Genomic DNA, 17,883 nt, shown 5'->3' with positions numbered 1-17,883 from the left:
GGGAATACTTGGGGAGCAAACACAATAAACTTTATCGTGGTTTCTATTTTTATTCATAAAGCTTTTCCAGGTTTCAATCAATGACAAAAAATATTCCAGCAAGAAAGTACAGCAGAGCACTGGGTTGACATTTGGGGATGTTTATCCTAGAGAAGGAGACGTGATGCCTGAAGGGGAGTTGTAGTGAGGTGGGGGCTGATGTCTTCTCTCCAGTAAGGAATGGGGAAATGGGTTTGAGTTGCCCCTGAGGAGGTTTAGATTGGACATTAAGAAAAACTTTTTCACCAAGAGGGTTACTAAGCATTGGAACGGGCTGCCCAGGGAAGTGGTGGAGTCACCACCCCTAGAGATATTTAAAAGATGTGTAGATGAAGTACTAAGGGATATGGTTTAGTGATGGGCCTGGCAATGTGAGATGACTGGTTGGACTCAACGATCTTGAGCATCTTTTCCAACCATAATGATTCTATGATTCTATGACATGTTATTAGGTACTAACCAGTCTGAAAGTATGTACTAGTCTGAATCTCCGTTAGCAGAAGGCAAATGGTGTCAACACTTCAGTAGGGTTTCCTGTGTCAGTCCCAAGACCCTGAGTGCAAGGTAAGTGTGCTCCAAATTGAAGACAGACTGTGAAAGTCTTTCTTCCCATAGTCAGTTTGGGGTTTTGCATTGATGACAAGTCTCTTCCCATAGCAACAGGACTCAGTACCTTCTTCCCTTTTCTCCCACTCTACTCCTATGTCATTTCAATTTCCTAAAAGCTCTCAGAGGCCTTAATGAAGAGAAGTAGTCAACAATGACTAATTGGTATGTTCATACCCCACATCTCAGGAGGACATGTCAGCTCAAGGCAAATGAGCACTGTCCTTATGAGAACTGGTAAACTTTGTGTTCTCCTAGCTAGTGAGAGAATTTAAACAAACTAATAAAGCAGTTTGTACCTGTACTTTACTCTGCTACCATGTTTGTTTCTCATTATTTCCCTTTTTTGTTTTGAGTTTTCTTACATGTAGCTGTTCACAGAATCACAGAGTGGTAGGGGTTGTAGGGTACCTTTAGAGGTCATCCAGCCCAAGACCACTGCTAAAGCAGGTTCACCCTGATCAGGTCACACAGGAATGCATCTAGGCAGGTTTGGAAACCTCCAGAGAAGGAGACTCCACACCCTCCCTGGGCAGCCTGTGCTAGGGCTCCCTCACCCTCACAGGAAAGAAGTTTCTCTTTGTGTTCAAGCGGAACTTGGGTTTGTGCCCATTAACCCTTGTCCTGTAACTGGGTACTACAGAAAAAGACTCGCCTCATCCTCTCGAGATCTGCCCTTTAGGTATTTTTAAGTCTTGACAGAGTTCCCCCTCAGTCTTCTCCAGGCTAAAACGCTCCAGTTCTCACAGCTTTTCCTTGTAAGAGAGATGTTCCAGTCCTCTGATCATATTGGTAACCCTCTTCTGGACTCTCTCCAGAAGTTCTTTACCACTCTTGGAGAGCCCAGAGATGGACAAAGTACTCCAGGTGTAGCCTTTCCAGGACAGAGTAGAGGAGGAGGATGTCTTCCCTTGACCTGCTAGCCGTGGTCTTCTTGATGCATCCCAGAATGCCATTGACCTTATTGGCCACGAGGGCACATTGCTGGCTTATGGTTAGTTTGTTATCAACCAGGACTCCCAAGTCTCTCTCTGTAGAGCTGCTCTCCAGCAGGTCACCCCCACCCTGTACTGGTGCATGGGATTGTTCCTCCTGAGGAGCAGGGCTCTGCCCTTGTTGAACCTCATGAGGTTCCTCTCTGCCCACCTCTCAAGCCGGTTGAGATCCCGCTGAATGGCAGCACAGCCTTCTGGGGAATCAGCCAGTCCTCCCAGTTTAGTGTTATCAGCGAACTTGCTGAGGGTACATTCTGTCCCCTCGTCCAGGTTGTTGATGAAGATGTTAACACTGGCCCCAGAACTGACCCCTGTGGAACTCCTCTAGAAATCTGAATATGTATGATGATATATTTTTCCCAATGAATGAAGTGAGCAATCTTGTCCAGCTGGTGAAAATCCCTGACTTCTCATAGTAGACATATTGTTGAGCTTTCTGCCAGCTTTTCAGTCCTCCATTCTACTTGGTAGGTAATCTGTATTTGGATACCATCAAGTTGACTAAGCCTGTTTCGTCATTGTGGTTCACTTTGCCTATCTGATGTTCAGGAGGACCTATTTGAAGATGCCTGACAAATGTAAACACATTTGTCCAGCCCAGACATGACTTTATGAATAGCTGTTTGTTATTTATTTACTCTGAAAAATATCACTGAAAGAAAATTAACTCCTTCAAGCATAAAATGGATGAAAAAGGAATAGTCATACAGGTGCAGATCTCCAACATACTAGTTGGGACAGGGAAAGAAACTGTGAAAATACAAGCTAATACTATCATTGTACGTTTTCCCAAGATATTCCTTCCATTAAGAGACCTGCATCTCTCTGCCCCCTCAAATTTACAAGACTCAATATTTTTATCCATCTGAGGCTTGCATGACTTGCCAGTGCTGCTGCAGGTGTGACCCGTTTTGGAATGAGGAAAGATATAGTCTCTTTTTCCCTGCTGCATCCTGTGTGGCTCAACCTATAGAGAGCTGTGTAGGAAGCTCAGGCATGCTGTTCCTCTGACAGCCTTCTGCAAATACAAGCTATTAATGACCATTGCCTTTCATGAGCAAAAACAGTACTAGCAATTCCTTTGTACCCTTTATTTAATGGCAGAACAAGCAAGCACATTAGCTATTTTTGTTCAAACATCCAGATGTAAGCCAGTATGGCAAAGTGGCTATGAAATGTCTTGCATTGCTACAGCTGCTGTTTAACATTAAATCTTTTTTTCTTTTAGTTGCAGGTTTTTGAGGGGGTTCAACCAATGATCATCTAATATTTCTAGTTGATCTGGGGTGAGGATTTTCAAGGTTTTTCATTAAATTAGGCAGGGTGTTCTTTTCAGTTGCTGACTTTGTCTACTGTTTCAGTCAACAATAAGGAGGTAATGCAATAAGGGAGGTGGATGGGTGGGGAGGAGGGGCCTGATTCAGGTTAAAGGTTCATGTCTTGTCCTTTCAGGAAGCTTTGGGACTATCTATTCGTATGTGCTGCCTAGTGGCAGGCATACAAAACCAGCTGAATACAGTGACACTGGTAACGAATGCTAGCTTAGAGAAACACAGTGTTTGCTTGGGGAATTTTTAAAGGCTGCCAAGCCCTTCCATGGTGGTTTTCCTCTTTTTTTCTTTTCTTTTCTTTTTTTTTTTTACTTCCCCTTTTTCTTGAAGAGACTGTCTACTTTGGCAGAAAAATGGATTTCATGGCTTGATGAATAACTGAAAAAAAATAATTTGAGACGCTGTTGATGATTTCAGTCTTTGAATATGTCAAAGCCAAGAATTTATGTTATGGATTAACTTGGGAGGGTTGTTGAGCATTTAATTGGTTTGAGAGTACATGCTCAGCAAATAGTTATACCTCAGTATGGACATGCATGATCTCCAGTTCAAATTTGGTCTAAAAAAAAAGAAAACAAAACTTTAAGCATATGATAGATGTTAGAGGTCCAAAGGAGAAGTGAAAAATGAATTAATATTATGCTTTGCCTGACCCTGAACCTACCTGATACTGGATTAGATATATAGTAGTAGCACATTTTTGTGTATGTTTGCTTAACTAAATAATAAAGTACACTTAAATCTTCTTGTTATATCCACCAACGTAGAGCATTTCTACTGAATCATAGAAACACAGAATGGTTGGAAGGGACCTCTAGAGATCGTCTAGTCCAACCACCCTACGAAAGCAGGTGCAGGTGTTGATACTGCTTTTCAGTGCAGTCAAACATTATTCTTGCTTAGCTATTTATCACTTATTTATCTGTTGGGTTTCTTTTCCTGTTTATGTTGACAAAGTGAGAATCCACAAGTTTAACTTCCTCCTCAAAAGGTCTCTCCCTTTCAAATGTTGATTGTTATACCTCAAAGCACAGCTGGAGAAGTCTATCTATTGGTAGAAAATAGCATTACTGGTTTTGGACAGGTGGAGTGGGATGGATGTCAAGTAGATAAGCTGCTTTGGGACATGAAGGTAAAGGATTTAAACCACCAATAATACATAGCTACGTCTTTCAGTTTCTCAACTGTCAGTAAAATAGACTTCCTTGAATTCTGAATTTTGCAGAATTTGTTCTGATTTGTGTTTAAATGGTTAATTTGAAATGCATTAATATCTTATCATGTGTGTGGACAGAGCTGTGATCTTTGTGCTTTTACTCAAAATGTGGTTGTATTTGCACTATACTGGAAAAATATTGACGCTTGTCACTTTCTGGAGCGGAAGTTTCAAACAGTATGTCCAGTTTCAAAAGTTGCCTGGTATTAGGGTCAACTTCTGTTATTGTGTAAATACTAGAAATTAGACATGTGTGTAAGAAACAGAATTGGAGAAAAAGAAAGTACAGGGAATAATGGAATAGAAGAGATAGTGATCAGATGTTGGAAAAATATACCTATATGGGCTAAATAAAGAGGGGAAAAAACCAAAAAAATAGAATCCACAGATTTTTTGTTTGTTTGTTTTTAGTTTGGGTTTTTTTCTAAAGGAAGAAGGAATTTCTGCATTAGTTGTTCTTGAAAATCACAGAAAATGTAGTTCTAATGTGACAACAGGATGGGATTGTTCTACTGTGGCTATTTTCTGTTTGTATGAGAAAAAAACATTTCACAGGCTAAGTGAAGTCTAATGGTATGTTATAGAAAGTGCAGGGAAAGGTGTACCTAACAATGGGTTCACAATAGCATCTAGGAAAAAAATCTTCTGAAGATGTTGAACACTAATGAGTTGTACATTTTATCTTTCTGAGTCTGTTTTTTCTAGAAATGCGGGATTAGAATATGTGGTGGCTGTTGAGAGAATAATGTGGTGTGAGTTTGTGTATTTGGTCTTTATCATTTAAATATCTGTAAATATTTAAGAATGAGTTGGTTTCAAAATGTTGTACTATAGACCATAATTTCATGTTGGAAATTTGTAAGGGTCAGAGACTTAAGCTTCAAATAGCATGCTTTTGAGGCTGGACATGTTCCTATGCGACCTGATCTAGGTTGACCTGCTTCTGCAGGGAGGTTGGACTAGATGATCTCTAAAGGTCCCTTCCAACCCATATCATTCTATGTTTCGATATGTCTTTCAGTGCAACTGAGTGGGAAGGAGGGGGGGAAATGATTTGCCTAAACATTCCTGTTGTGAGTTGCTATTTTTCTCCATACTGTTGGTAATTTATTGTTGGCTTTTTAAAAATTATGCATATAGTTATTCTAGATGGAAGAGAAGCTTTTATGTATAAAAAAAAGAAAATTGGCAAATTTTGTATTTGCTTGTAGAATGTGTCCAGTTCAAGAGGCTGCTGTCCTCCAACTACATTGTGTGTTCCTGCTGTTTGTCTCCTCACATTTGAGTTATGTTTTATGCTGCCATTGGTATCAGTGCTTTGTGAGTACTAGTCAGTGCCACAAGGGGCTTTTACCTGAATATGCAGTGCAGAACAGTAGTCTAAAGGCTATTGACAAAGTGTCTTTTTCCAGCTGTGCCAGTAGAAAAGGTTACTGAGTCCAGCTGCTTGACATAGTCTCTCTGCCTCTAGCTGCTGCCCTGAGTCTGCTGCGTAGAGTAGTTATTATGGCTGTGCATACTTCACTTGAGGCCAAGTCGGCGAATGAACTCACAAGTAGCTTGTTCTGCTGTTTGAGCTAACTTGTTCGTGTTTTATTTGAAGCATACCAGAAATCCATCACAGTTTGCTCTGTAAGCTCTTAGGTGGTCTTTTGCTCCATTCCAGACCTTAAATTACCTATTTGACACATAGAAAAACCTTAGAAGTCTACTCCGTAGACTGTCCTCTCCTTTCTTCTGCATTCTGCCTAACTTTTTATTACTCTTGTTGTACAAAAGAAATAGATTCAGTAGATGTAAAAGCAAAATGAGAGAACATTAACATGGATCCACTCACTGAAACTAGTGTAGCTCTCTCACATTAGTTCAGCACAGCCTGCCTTTCTATGGCAGGTCGAAATGCTCACAGTTACTGTGATTCTTTTCTTGTCTTCCCAGCCACTGTTGTTGCATACTCAGTCTTGTAATGACTCTCAGGATCCCGCAGTGAGACGGAGCCAGGAATCACAAAAGGCTAAAAATTGTTTGGATGTGGTTTATTTATGTATTTGTTTATTGTACTTGTTTGTACAGTTAGTTTGTGACTGAATTATTTCTTTGAGTCAGCTCACTGAATTAACGTGTGAGCTGGCCACAGGGACGTGGTTGCTCTCTGGAAGCCCTGACTTAGCTTGTTTCATGCTGCCATGGGATGTGCTCCTTCAGACTGCCATGTCAGTTGGATAGCAGTTCTTGGAGCAGCCAAAGGTATGACAGACTCTACCTCCTGTTCTCATGTCTTGCCTTTTGAGAGGGTAGAAATGGGCTTTATAGTTTAGTAGTCAGGTGTGCTCCAGCAAAAGAATTTCTTTTTGTTCCAGAGCCCTGTCTTTTGCGGGTTTGGCCCAGAAGCCAAGTCTTGAGTTGGAGTTATCTATGTCCTGCAGTGTAGGTAAGCCCATTGCAGCCCATGGCAATCTGAAAGGAATTGTTCAAACTTGAAGGAATTCCTTTCCAAGCTTATTTTCTGCAAAGGCAGCAAGAATATATTCATTATATGGATTCACCTACTAGAAACCAAGGCTGGAATCATTGATTCAAGCTAAAAAAACCTGATTGCTGTTTATTTGCAGCCATGCATTCAAGTTGTCTTGGCCTGCTTTGGCTTGGTGTTCCAGAGCTCCCGGAACTTTGTGTTCCGTTGGAAGATTTTGATTGTCTGCCACCTGACAAGGTTAGAACTTGAGTTCTGTCAGGTTGATTTTTCTTTAAAACAGTGGCAGGACATATATGTGTGTATTTGTTTTTCTGTACATACACCCTCATACAAACCATGTATCTAAACGTATGAACATACAGGTAGATATTTATACACACATACCCTGTCCAAAGCAACTTGTATCTTATAAAGCTTTCATTCAAAATGATTTATTGATATTTTATATGACAAGAAAAGCAATTAATTAGCTGGGAAAGCAAAACGTACTTGGAGATAAGCCTTCTTAGGCTATGTCTAGGTATAATGAATTGAGAAGATCTGGATACATGGTCTTTATGAAACAGTGTGGATTTTTATTGGTTATAGATGTCAGAAGTAGGCAGACGAATTTTGTGCATTCAAGAGCTTGTGGTGTATCTGGATATTTTGTGATTTCTGATCATTACTTGGACTTTCAAAGGAAACGTAAAGGGAAACCTCAACTCTTCTTATTGGAAACTTGAGAGCATTTCTTTTATATCATACATATTTAATAGAATGGTTAGCTAAAAATGTGTATTATTTTTTTTCCTTGAGTTTTGGTTTGGGTGGGTTTTTTTTGTTTGTTTGTTTGTTTTCTTTTCTTTTATTCGCTGTGTTAATTTAAATGGTACTAGTGTCTTCAGAGTTGTCACATGCAACTCTTGTGTTCCTCACTTGTTAATTGCTTGTATCTTTGCCTGCTGCTCTGGGGGAGGTGTTGATTAAACCTACAACTTGATTTAGTACTCCCTTTCCTCTTCAGGAGATGTTTCAAATTTCTTTTTAGTCACATTGTCATCCACATTGTAGGAGATGGTGTTGCAGAAGATCATGTATAGTGCTGACAGGAATGCAGAGCATCCTGCTGATGAAAGTGCTGTCCCTACAGCATGTTGGTGCTAGTCTTGTAAACTGGTGGCATTTTGTCAGCTGAAGGCTTTTGAGGTTATTTTTGAGTAACTTCACCCAATATTACTTCTTGTCAACAGAGATATCTATTTGTCTCTTTTTTTTTTTTTTCTTTTTACTACTTTTCTGAGGTTTTTCCCATCTCCTCAGTGGTGAGGAATGGGTGCATATGGTTGTAAATATTATGTTTATCTTAAAGTTTAGATTCTTTGTAAGTTTTTGTTTTAGACTACAAAACGGACTTTCCAGGAAGTCTACATAATGTTCCTTTAAACAATTGAGTTGTCACACTCAAAGACACATGAGCAAGTTTAATGGTGGCTTTGGGTCAGATGGAGAAGGTTGGTTCTGTGGCCTCCCTCATTTCTTCCCTAATGCCCTTTTATGCCTATCCTCAGGTCTGCCAGAGGTTCTGTGTGGCTAGTTAGTGATATGTTTTTCTAGTACTGAAGTTCACGGGTTATTTTTAAATTTTTTTTCTTTCTTTTTTTTCTGTCACCGTGTTTTACAAACACTTTGTACCTGTGCTGGAATAGCTTGCTTTAATGAGCATTATATATTTCTGGTTTCTGCTCAGACCTTATATTCATTAATTCCCTCATAAATCTTGATTCTATGGTGGATTTCTGTTAGTTAACCTTTTTTTTTTTTTTTTCTTCTCTTCTCTTGATACATCAGTCCTGGCAGTACATGGTCTTAGTCCATCTTGATCTTACCTTTTGCCAGCATTCTGTGTGGGAAAGGCTCTTGCAAAGAAACCTGGTTTTGCTTTCTCAGCTATTATCTAGTTGCTAGTATCAAATTTAGTTGCATCCCTTCCATTTTTGTGCAGCAGCTCTTATGATATTTTCGTAGTATTTTGGTACATTTTCCAAACTGATACTCTTTGCTCTTCTAAAACTTTGTTTTGTTTTGTATGTTTTTTTAATCTGCTGTCACTTACTCTGCTTTCTGTTTCTTTACCCAGGCTTGGATTCACATTTTTCTGGGATATGCTCATTTGGCCTGTGTAACCTCACGAAAAATGTTACCATTTGAACATAATGACTCTTTTCTTCCCTGGCTTCCTGTTCCCTTTCCTTGTGAAGTGGTATGTATACCTTCCGCAACTTTCAGACTCAGCTGGGAGCTAAACATACAGCTTTTAATTTCCTCTGTCTTGAATTTAGGATCTTTTGGACTGATGGTGTCTTAATCAACATTTCTGAAATGTGACGGTGTGGTACTAATTTTGTTAGGACTCATTCCATCAGTCTGGTGAACTCAGTGGTATTATCACCACTGTCATTTAGCACTGAGCTGATACAAATAGTAAACTGACTTACTGACACAGTACTAAGATCACTCTAGTGGAGAGCAGGGGAAAAGCTTAGTTTCTTGTTTCCAGGTAAAGAATAAACACGAAATGAAAAAAATAACCCTTTTCGTGTCCTACTGTGGTTCAAAGGCTAAACTGAAATGTAGGTTCTCCTTCATCAATTTAAATTCCTCTTGCATTTGGCATTGTATTCCCTTTACTTTTCCAATCAGAATTGGCTTGACTCTTCCCCCTTTTCCACAATAACTGTATGATTCTTTGTTTAGTTTGTGAGAATTGCATGGGCTCTGGTGTTTTCCCGAATTAAAGACACCAGATTCGTAGTGATTTCTTTCTCCTTCCCGTTGTTCCTCTGCTCCTCTTGACAGCCACATAAAGACTCTTTTAGGGGTTTGTTTGTTTTTGTTTTCCCCTAGGAAAAGACTCTTCCTCGTCAGTCTTCACGGTAACTTACAGTTCCTCATGTACAGAGCACTTTGGTTCACTTCAAATGTAATGCCAGTGCCATTTTACCAACTCAGGGAGTAAAGAAGACTGGACCAGTAGTATAGGGTGCCCTCCACTTCTGCATCATCTGTCTTCCCTTTATGTGGGGAGCACGATTCTCTAAATTCTGTCCTGGTAGGTTTGCAGTTTGAAATACATTCTGTCTGGAACAACACAGCATCTCTGCAAGCATAACATTGTTATGAAACACTGAGCATAGAGAAATTATTATCAAAATACTTGTTTCTTCATGTTTTGTTTTGTTAAGGTCACTGTTGTGAAATGGAACAATTAGGAACTGTTACTCCAGAAGTAGAGAAAAGGCATTGGAGATTGCTTCCCCCCCACCCCCCAGTACTGTCTTGAGACCCAATTGCTCATAAGCAAGTTGTAATGAAAATACACTGAAATCCTCAGCTTTAGTTTGGTTGTATCAAATACTTGGTAGTACTCCAAAGTGGTAAATAACTCAGTTATTTTCTTTATGGAGTACTAGTCTTGTTTGCTTTGGAATCTAAAACCAAAGTTGGAGTTTGTTTTTACTTAATATACACTTTTTTTAGAATATCCTTTCCATGCAGCAATACAGATATTTATTGCAGAACTTGGGAGGCCAGTCTCAGATCATGAACTCTGCTGAGTGTGCTGGTCACAGAGACAGAGAAATGGTGTTCACCTAAGCAATTCTGGTCAGCATAATAATTTTAGTACTAATGCCAAAGTCCTTGTAGACTGTGGCAAAGCAGGGGTTTTGAGGCAGTGTTTGGAAGGAGTGTGAGACAGATGAGGATGTTGTCTTGTATTGCTTAAGAAGAAAATAAAGACTCATCTGGTCAAAGGAACAGGTCTGGAAAACTACATTTGCTGCAGTGTTGTGCATAGATGTGGGCAGCATAGTCAAGGCCAAAGGAAATGCTACTGTGCTACTAGCAAAAAGAGATTGTGTGCCTAAGTGAGTGTTTTTTGTCCATCTATGTTGTTTAGATTATCTTAATACCAAGTTGCAGAATGGCCAGGATGCAACTCCAGCTTCGATGTGGAAGTCTAGGGAGAAATCCATGATTAGATAAAGTAAGGTGGGAGTAGCCTGACTATAGCATTTGGTTTGGGATGCCACAAATGCATTTGAGGCTGTCAACCTCAAACAGTTCAGCTCTATTTACAGTTTTATAATGAGTTAAGTAACTCTCTTCTAGATTAAAAAAGTCAAAACAGAATTGATCATGATAATGTACAGTAACAAAATCACCAGACATTCCAGGAGGCTTAATCTCTTTTTCTTTATGGTTTAGTTGAAACATGTGAGGCATCAAATGTGGCCCACAGTTGCTTTTCTCCTTCATAGTTATTTAACTTTAAGGTTTTCTTAATTATTGTGAGACAATCTGAGGATGCCTTATCTCTGTAAACCTGATGGCAGTGTTACCTCCAGGCTTCCAGCAGTTGGCTACTCTCTTTGTAAAGTTCTGAAAGCTTCTGTGGATGCATCACACCATTCCTGCTTTCGGGCATCAGTAGTCTAGAGATGGATTTTGCAAGTTTGACTGTGCCTGAAACTATTGACAGTTTGAATTGCTGGGAACTTGCTCTTAAGAAAAACTCTATCATGGATAAATCTGAACATATTTAGATGTCTGAAAAGAGCAGAGATTGAGTGGAATACCATGGGAATTGCCTTTAGCCTTGCTGGATGGATAGACAGTCTGTGAAAGGCACCAGGAGGATTTGATTTTGCCTTAAAAATACTAAAAGAAAGTACCCATATTTAGAGTCTTAATTAGTCTAGTCCTCTGTGATCATTTATCACTAAAAAGAAAAGTGAATTTTAAGTAAATAATTTGTTTGATATCAGTTGTTCACCAAAAGAATCCTGGGTATACCTAGGGTTTTCTTAAGTCATGGGAGTTATATATACTAGTAGGTGCAAAATACAGTGGAGTGGGCCATTTTGTTCCACATCTCTCTTTGTTTAGTGATGACAGTGTGTTTTTTCAGATGTTCTTAGAGCTAGTGAGCTTTGTCTGTTCACTCTTTTCAGAAGAAACACCTGAAATGCCTTTAAATAGCTAAAGCAGAACAGTATTGTGCTGTTCTGTGTTTACAGGCTCAGGTGCTGGTAGTAAAGGTATTTCCCATGGGTAGGCAGAAGGAGAAGCTGTTATTCCTCAATATTTCTGTACCACTTAAATTGCTGTCTGGACTATGGCAGTTTCCCTTGGAAGTCCTTTTTGCCTTTGTGAAGGTGCTAAAGTACAAGAAGCAACTGTTTTTTCACTGCTGTTTCCCATGTTCCAGTCTACCTGAAGCAGAGAAACCATTGCTCCAAAGGTGTCATTAAGCTTCCTAAGAATACTTTTATTGATTGTAAGTGCCTGTGCAGTATAGTTTTACAAGATTACCAAAGCATGGAAAGCATTTCCTACTGTTAGACGTAAAGTTTTTCTTTTAATGACAAAGGTTTTTGGATTTGGCATAGTCTGTCTGCTGCAAACTTTGGAAGGACAACAATGATGGCCCGACAAGCCATACACACTGGTAAGAGCGTATTTGGGCGAAGGACTTATAGCCAAGCTGTTACCCTTATGCATGAGATTTTCTTTAATGGGACTGCAAAGCATATGGGATTGTGGTTAAATAATCACTCGTCATTTGAGTGAGTATTGCTCTGAGAAAAATGCTTTTGTAAGGAACATCCTTGTGCTGCTTAAAAACAAGGATGCTGTGCTGAGACTGTGTAAGCAGTCATCATGCTGATGCTTTCTCATACTTGACTCTACAGACTTGTGCTGAAAGGAGTTATTGAGTTTTACCTTCAGCACACCAAAAAACCAATGGCAATCTAGTATAAGGACCAGTGGCACACTTTGAACTGTGATGGGTTTTTGGCTCTTTAGACCCAGGCAGCAGTAATTGTCTGTTTGTACCAGCAGAGCAAGAATTGTTTGTGGACAAGTCCCTCTTTCCCATCCAAGCAGTGCATGCTTTATTTAAAGCCAAAGGTGAATCAGCTCCTTGGGACAACTGTGGGTTTTGAGGATTAATATGTGGTGTCTAGGTTCGGGTTTTTTGAGACAGTAGTGTATTTTTCCTCTCCTTCAGCTATTCCGGCATACTTCTCGCTCAATTCCATATATATATATCACCCCTGCTGCCTGCAGCAACTTCTGTGTGCTCGTGATAAAATTATTTTCCGTTCCAATCCTTATGCTGACTGTGTGTCTGAGCAGAAGTAATAATGCAGGCTTAAGAGGTTACTTACTTTCTCTGGTGTTTGGTGCTCTAGTGGCACACAATTGCTGCAAATGCAGAACAAATCATTCTGGATGTGGCAATGAGACAGTGCATCTTCAGATGCTCACCTTGGTCCATCTGCCTTACACTGTGGAGTGTGGTAAAGTATTTAGCCTCGATACAGAAAGGTCTGTAGCTGCACCATGGGGTGAGCCTGCACAAATAACTCTCCTTTCTATCAAGGCTAGCTTAAACACCCAGTTGTTGATTTGATTCAGAGCTAGCTTATGAGTCCTAGATTAAATCATCTCCACTGCACACCGTCCTTTCACTAAAGTATGCATAGAGTAGCAAGAGAATTTAACTGCCTTTAAAAAAAGAGAAACAAACCAAACTTGCTTTTTGACTGAAATTGAGGCATATGGCCATAGGCATACCAATAGGCATACCTTTGATGCCAGATGGTCTCTGCCAAACCTAAAGCTGGTTCTCAAGTTCTTATGTGATTCATTGGAGTGCTGGAAAGCTGAAGCTTGGCAAAACTGTGCTTTAAGGTGATGGTGAGAACAAGATTAGGAAGAATGTTTTAGTCCCAGATTGTAGCTACAGGTAGACTAGAAACATTTTCTTCTAGATCCAAGTAATAGGGTTGTGGTTTTTTTACTTTGCCTGTTCCAAAGCCGTCTATGCTAAACTGAAATTTATGCTAAACTGAAATTATTTGGATTTGTGCTTCACTTTGCCAAGCTCCCAGATAATGGATTATTTGCTTTTGGAAGCTCGTGCCCTTGTCATCTACTACTTGATCTAGCTTGAGTGTGGTGGTGTGGCTGCAGAGGAAGACGCCTGAGAGAGGGTGGGAGGAGTGCTTCTCCTTCCCCTCTTTCCTGATGACCTCCACTTCTGTGGTTGCGTTCAACTCTCTTCCTGCACGTTTTTGACCTGTGCTATAATCCTATCAGAGAGGGCAATTGCAGTCATGGATAAAAACTTTCCTGGAAGAGATTTCTCACTTAGTTCTGTGCATCTGAAATGCTTTTGGGATTGACTGGTAGAAATTGTTTTCTCTCAAGTGTGTTCTTTTTGCCATGACTCCTTGCACTCTGTTGTTCAGGCCAGGGTCAGTCTTTTCATGCCACTCAGACTTCCCATGGAGAACTTAACTGCATACACCACTATACGTGACAAACTAGATAGCTAACATTTAGAATAAAATTTAAGAAGAAACAAACCAACTCAACCTCAAGTAACAAACGCATCTACTACATCTATCACTGTCATGGCTTTATAAAGGCAAATGTGTCTAATATCACCTACTATTTTTGACACTAATACCTTTAAGGCAATTTGGAACCAAATGAAAAGAAAATTGCTTTTACTTTTAAAAGACCTAGGTTCTTGCCTCCTTGTAGTATTGTGGAATGAAACTTCTAGTTCTATAATTTTGAGTAATGCAGTGCATTTTTAGTTGTTGCTGGAAACAGTCAAAAGTTCTTCAGTAACCTCAAAAACACTTTTATGGAAACTGTCATTTTTACATAGAGTTTTTGTGTGTTGTGCTTTGTATTGTTGTAGTGGTTTTGTTCAGAAAATCTGGACTTTTTTCAGACAGGCTATAAGAAAGATTTGTAGGAAGAGGGTTGTTTTGGGATTTTTTTTCTGTTCGAAGTGATTAGTTTAGGGAAGACAGGCAAGGTTTCAGGAGCACAAACTCCACTTAAAACTTGGAACTAAAGCAGTGAATATAAAGCTATGTCAAATTTGAGTTAATAATAGTAAACATCTTGATAATCCAGATAAAAGTTTATTTATGGGAAAAATGTATCACAAATCTAGTAACTCTGATAACGCCAAGATTTTTTGTTGTTGTTTTGATATTAACTCCAAGAATTTAGGGAGAGGGGAGTCTTATTTCTTCAAGGGAATCTTAAAATCTGTCTTTTATCTCATTTTCAGTGGTGTGGTTTCAGCCAGACAGTTTCCATGAGGAATATGATTCATTGCGTAATTTATGACATACTTCGGGATGTGCTTTGGACTTCTTCTTTTCCTGTTTGGGAAGAGGTACAGGCTGGATGTGGAGATGTTTTGGAAGCCTTGGCTTTCGTTTCTGTGTCACAGTTTGGTTCTGTTTCACATCTGAGTGTGTGAGGAAGGGCTTGTGCATTCTGGAGTTAATGCTCTCTCTCTTCTTATCGCTCTATATGAACTGATCTCCTAAAATATGTCTCTTCTCCCTACAAGACTTGCCTTTCCTGTACCCTTGGACAGTTGCAGATACAGCAGTAATAGCAGGGATCTGTTGAATGCAGTTCTCGTGAACCATGTCTGCGTGTTTTCCTTTGTAGAGTAGCTGGAATTTAAGTTGGTGCTGGAAATGACTCTGAGATAATGTGTTTTTTTCTGAGACAGTGTGTGATACTTTTCTAACCATTTTAAGCATTTGTGCAATAGCATTATTTCATGGATTTATAATGTAGATTTGAACATACTTTCAGGTGAGTTTAAAACAGCATAAACGATCAAAATCCAAATAAAAATACCTATACAGTTGGAAAGCATGGCATCATGAAAAGTAGAGTGTGAGAGTCTGGGCTAGTATTATATCTCTCGTAGTGTAGCCCCAAGAGAAATGCTTTAACAGCATATAAGTACCCACTCTTTTTTCCTCTTTTGCTTCTGCTCCAGCTTAGTGTTTGTGAGGCTGAGTTTCTGCGGTGGCTGCTGCAGTGGGAAACATAGACTGAGTACATCTTAACTGCAGCCAATGTAAAGTGTAAATAGTGATAGGCATAAACAGTGTGAATTAGGATTGCTAAGAACAAGCAGGTGACTATTTTTCAAACAGTGACCTGTTTTGTTTTGGTTTTTTTGTTTACCCTACTGTTGTATTTTTAGATAGCTTTCCTGTACTGTCGCCTGAGATTATTTTGTATGCCCTCAACTTAAGAGAGAAGCCACACAAAAAGCTGATTGAACCTATCTGAGAGGATGAGGGATAAAACAGTGGGGGAGAGGTAGGGTGACACCTAAGAGTAGGTTTTCTGCTGACAGATGAGAAGTGGAAGGGACTAATAACTGCTCTTAAAATCTCTCCTTTGTCTTTTTCAGTTTAATTTTTGTCATTCAGGCAAAACAAGCAGCAGTGGTGGGTCGAACAGATGTTTTGCTCGGGTCTAGTTAAAACTGCTTCCGAGAGCTTACTGCTGAATTCAAGGCTCATTTAAACTTTTGTAGCTAGACAAGCTTACAATATCCATGCTTAAAAGCCCCATGGCAAGTTCTGTGTCAGAAATAATAATAAAGATACCTTCCTTGAACATCAAACGTTATACCAACAGATTAGGTTCTGTATGTGAGTGTGCTTTGTTTGTTTGGGGTGGCTGCATGAGAAGCATTTCTGTATCAAGTCCCAATTTAGTGGGATGCCTTGCATCTGCAGGGGCTGACTGAATAGAGGGACATTGAGGATTTCTTTAGGTCAGATAAGAAGGGGTATATAGCATAGAATGGTTTGGGTCAGAAGGGGCCTTGAAAGATCAGCTAGTCCACCTCTCCTGCCATGAGCTGGGGACATCTTCCACTAGATCAGCTTGCTCAAAGTCCCATCCAAACTGACCTTGAACGCTAGGGCATCCACAACTCTGGACAACCTATTCAAGTATCTCACCACCTACATCATCAAGAAAAAATTCTTCCTTATGTCCAGTCCAATCTACCCTCTTTCAGTCTAAAACCATTACCTCTCATCCTGTCACTAGTAAAATGCTTTCTCCATCTTTCTTATAAGCCTTCTTTTAAGTGCTGAAAGGTGAATTGAAGTAGTTCAAAGCACCTGTTTCCCGCACATTGTAATGGGCAGTTCTTCTCTGGATGTTGTCTAGCGACAGTGAGGCCTAAAATGGTAACCTGAATACGGCCACATGTTCTTAAATTTTTTTTGTCAGTAAAGTATAAAAGAAAAAAGTAGGAAAAAACCTCTGAACTGTGCAGTATTTGACAGGAAGCCAATGTAGCTCCCTTGAAACTGGAGTGGCATGCCTGAGTCAGTGAAGTATGAGCTAAGAATCTGGCAGAAGCCTTTTGCACAAAGGAAGGCTGAGAGAGTCTCTCAGGAAGCCTGTATGCTGCTAAATGTGGCATGTTTGAACATGAGACTGACATCATTGTGAGTTCATAGTAGTGAAAGAACAAAGTATCAGCCACAAATTAGACTGACCTAGTTTTTAAGTCACTTCTGAAAACTTAATAGCACAGTGTGTTGCTTGTGCAAGCTGTTTATTTCTCTCCCAACCTCTGACTACTTAATTTAAACTATAAGTTAACCCTCTAAACTGTCAAAGGAGTTTTTCAGAAGGTGTGTGTATGTGTGTTTGAGGGGTGCTGCAGACTTCCTTCCTTGGCTCTTTTTCCACTCCGACCTCAATCTTCACATAAAGGAAGTGATTAAGGACCACCCATCGTATACCTTTATCCTTCAGGATCAGTTTCCTGGAGGTAAAAACCTCAGGATTGCATACAAAAACCTAACTCATTCCTATGGGCTGCTCACATGCAGACTGGAAGTCTGTCTGAAAATGATCTAGAGCACTTGCCAGCAGTATCAACAGGAATTTATATATAATCAGTATTTAGTGATGTGTGTAGTGATGTGTCAACATGGTTGTTGACAAATAACCAGTGCTTTTTCCATTGCAAATACCTAAGAAATACAGAGATGTTGCAGTTTGCAGATGAAGTGCTTCAAGTATTTTAGTTGGCTCTGCTTGTACTGAAGCTCATCCATTCTGTTGATATATTAATTCAAATGTTACAGAAGATATTGAACTCCCTATATCTTGGGATTATTTTGACAACAGTTGATGCCTTTCTGGTTGCTTTTTAAAGGACTGTGTAAAACAGAGCACCTCTTCAAATTCTGGATAAATATGAAATCTTGTTTATAGATTTGTATAGGAGCTGCACATACATGTAACTGCTCTTTAAACAGGATAATACAGATGTAATTTAAGCAAATACATTTTATTTCTCTT

At 39.6% G+C, this 17,883-nt stretch overlaps 1 protein-coding gene across 4 annotated transcripts in view; it reads left to right on the top strand.

Annotated features, from left to right (window-relative positions):
* DUSP16 (dual specificity phosphatase 16) overlaps window positions 1-17,883 on the top strand; it is a 69,331-nt gene that overhangs the window by 6,661 nt on the left and 44,787 nt on the right. For 2 of the 4 annotated variants that reach the window (XM_062007223.1, XM_062007231.1), the window contains one exon: window positions 8,783-8,905. The exons of the other annotated variants lie outside the window; for them this stretch is intronic. The gene's annotated coding sequence lies outside the window, so the exon portion shown is untranslated. The remainder of the gene's footprint in view (window positions 1-8,782; window positions 8,906-17,883) is intronic. 4 annotated transcript variants of the gene reach the window in all.

Source organism: Colius striatus, chromosome 1, assembly GCF_028858725.1.
Source record: "Colius striatus isolate bColStr4 chromosome 1, bColStr4.1.hap1, whole genome shotgun sequence".
NCBI classification, from domain to species: Eukaryota; Metazoa; Chordata; class Aves; order Coliiformes; family Coliidae; genus Colius; species Colius striatus.
This window is presented reverse-complemented; position numbering and strand designations above follow the sequence as displayed.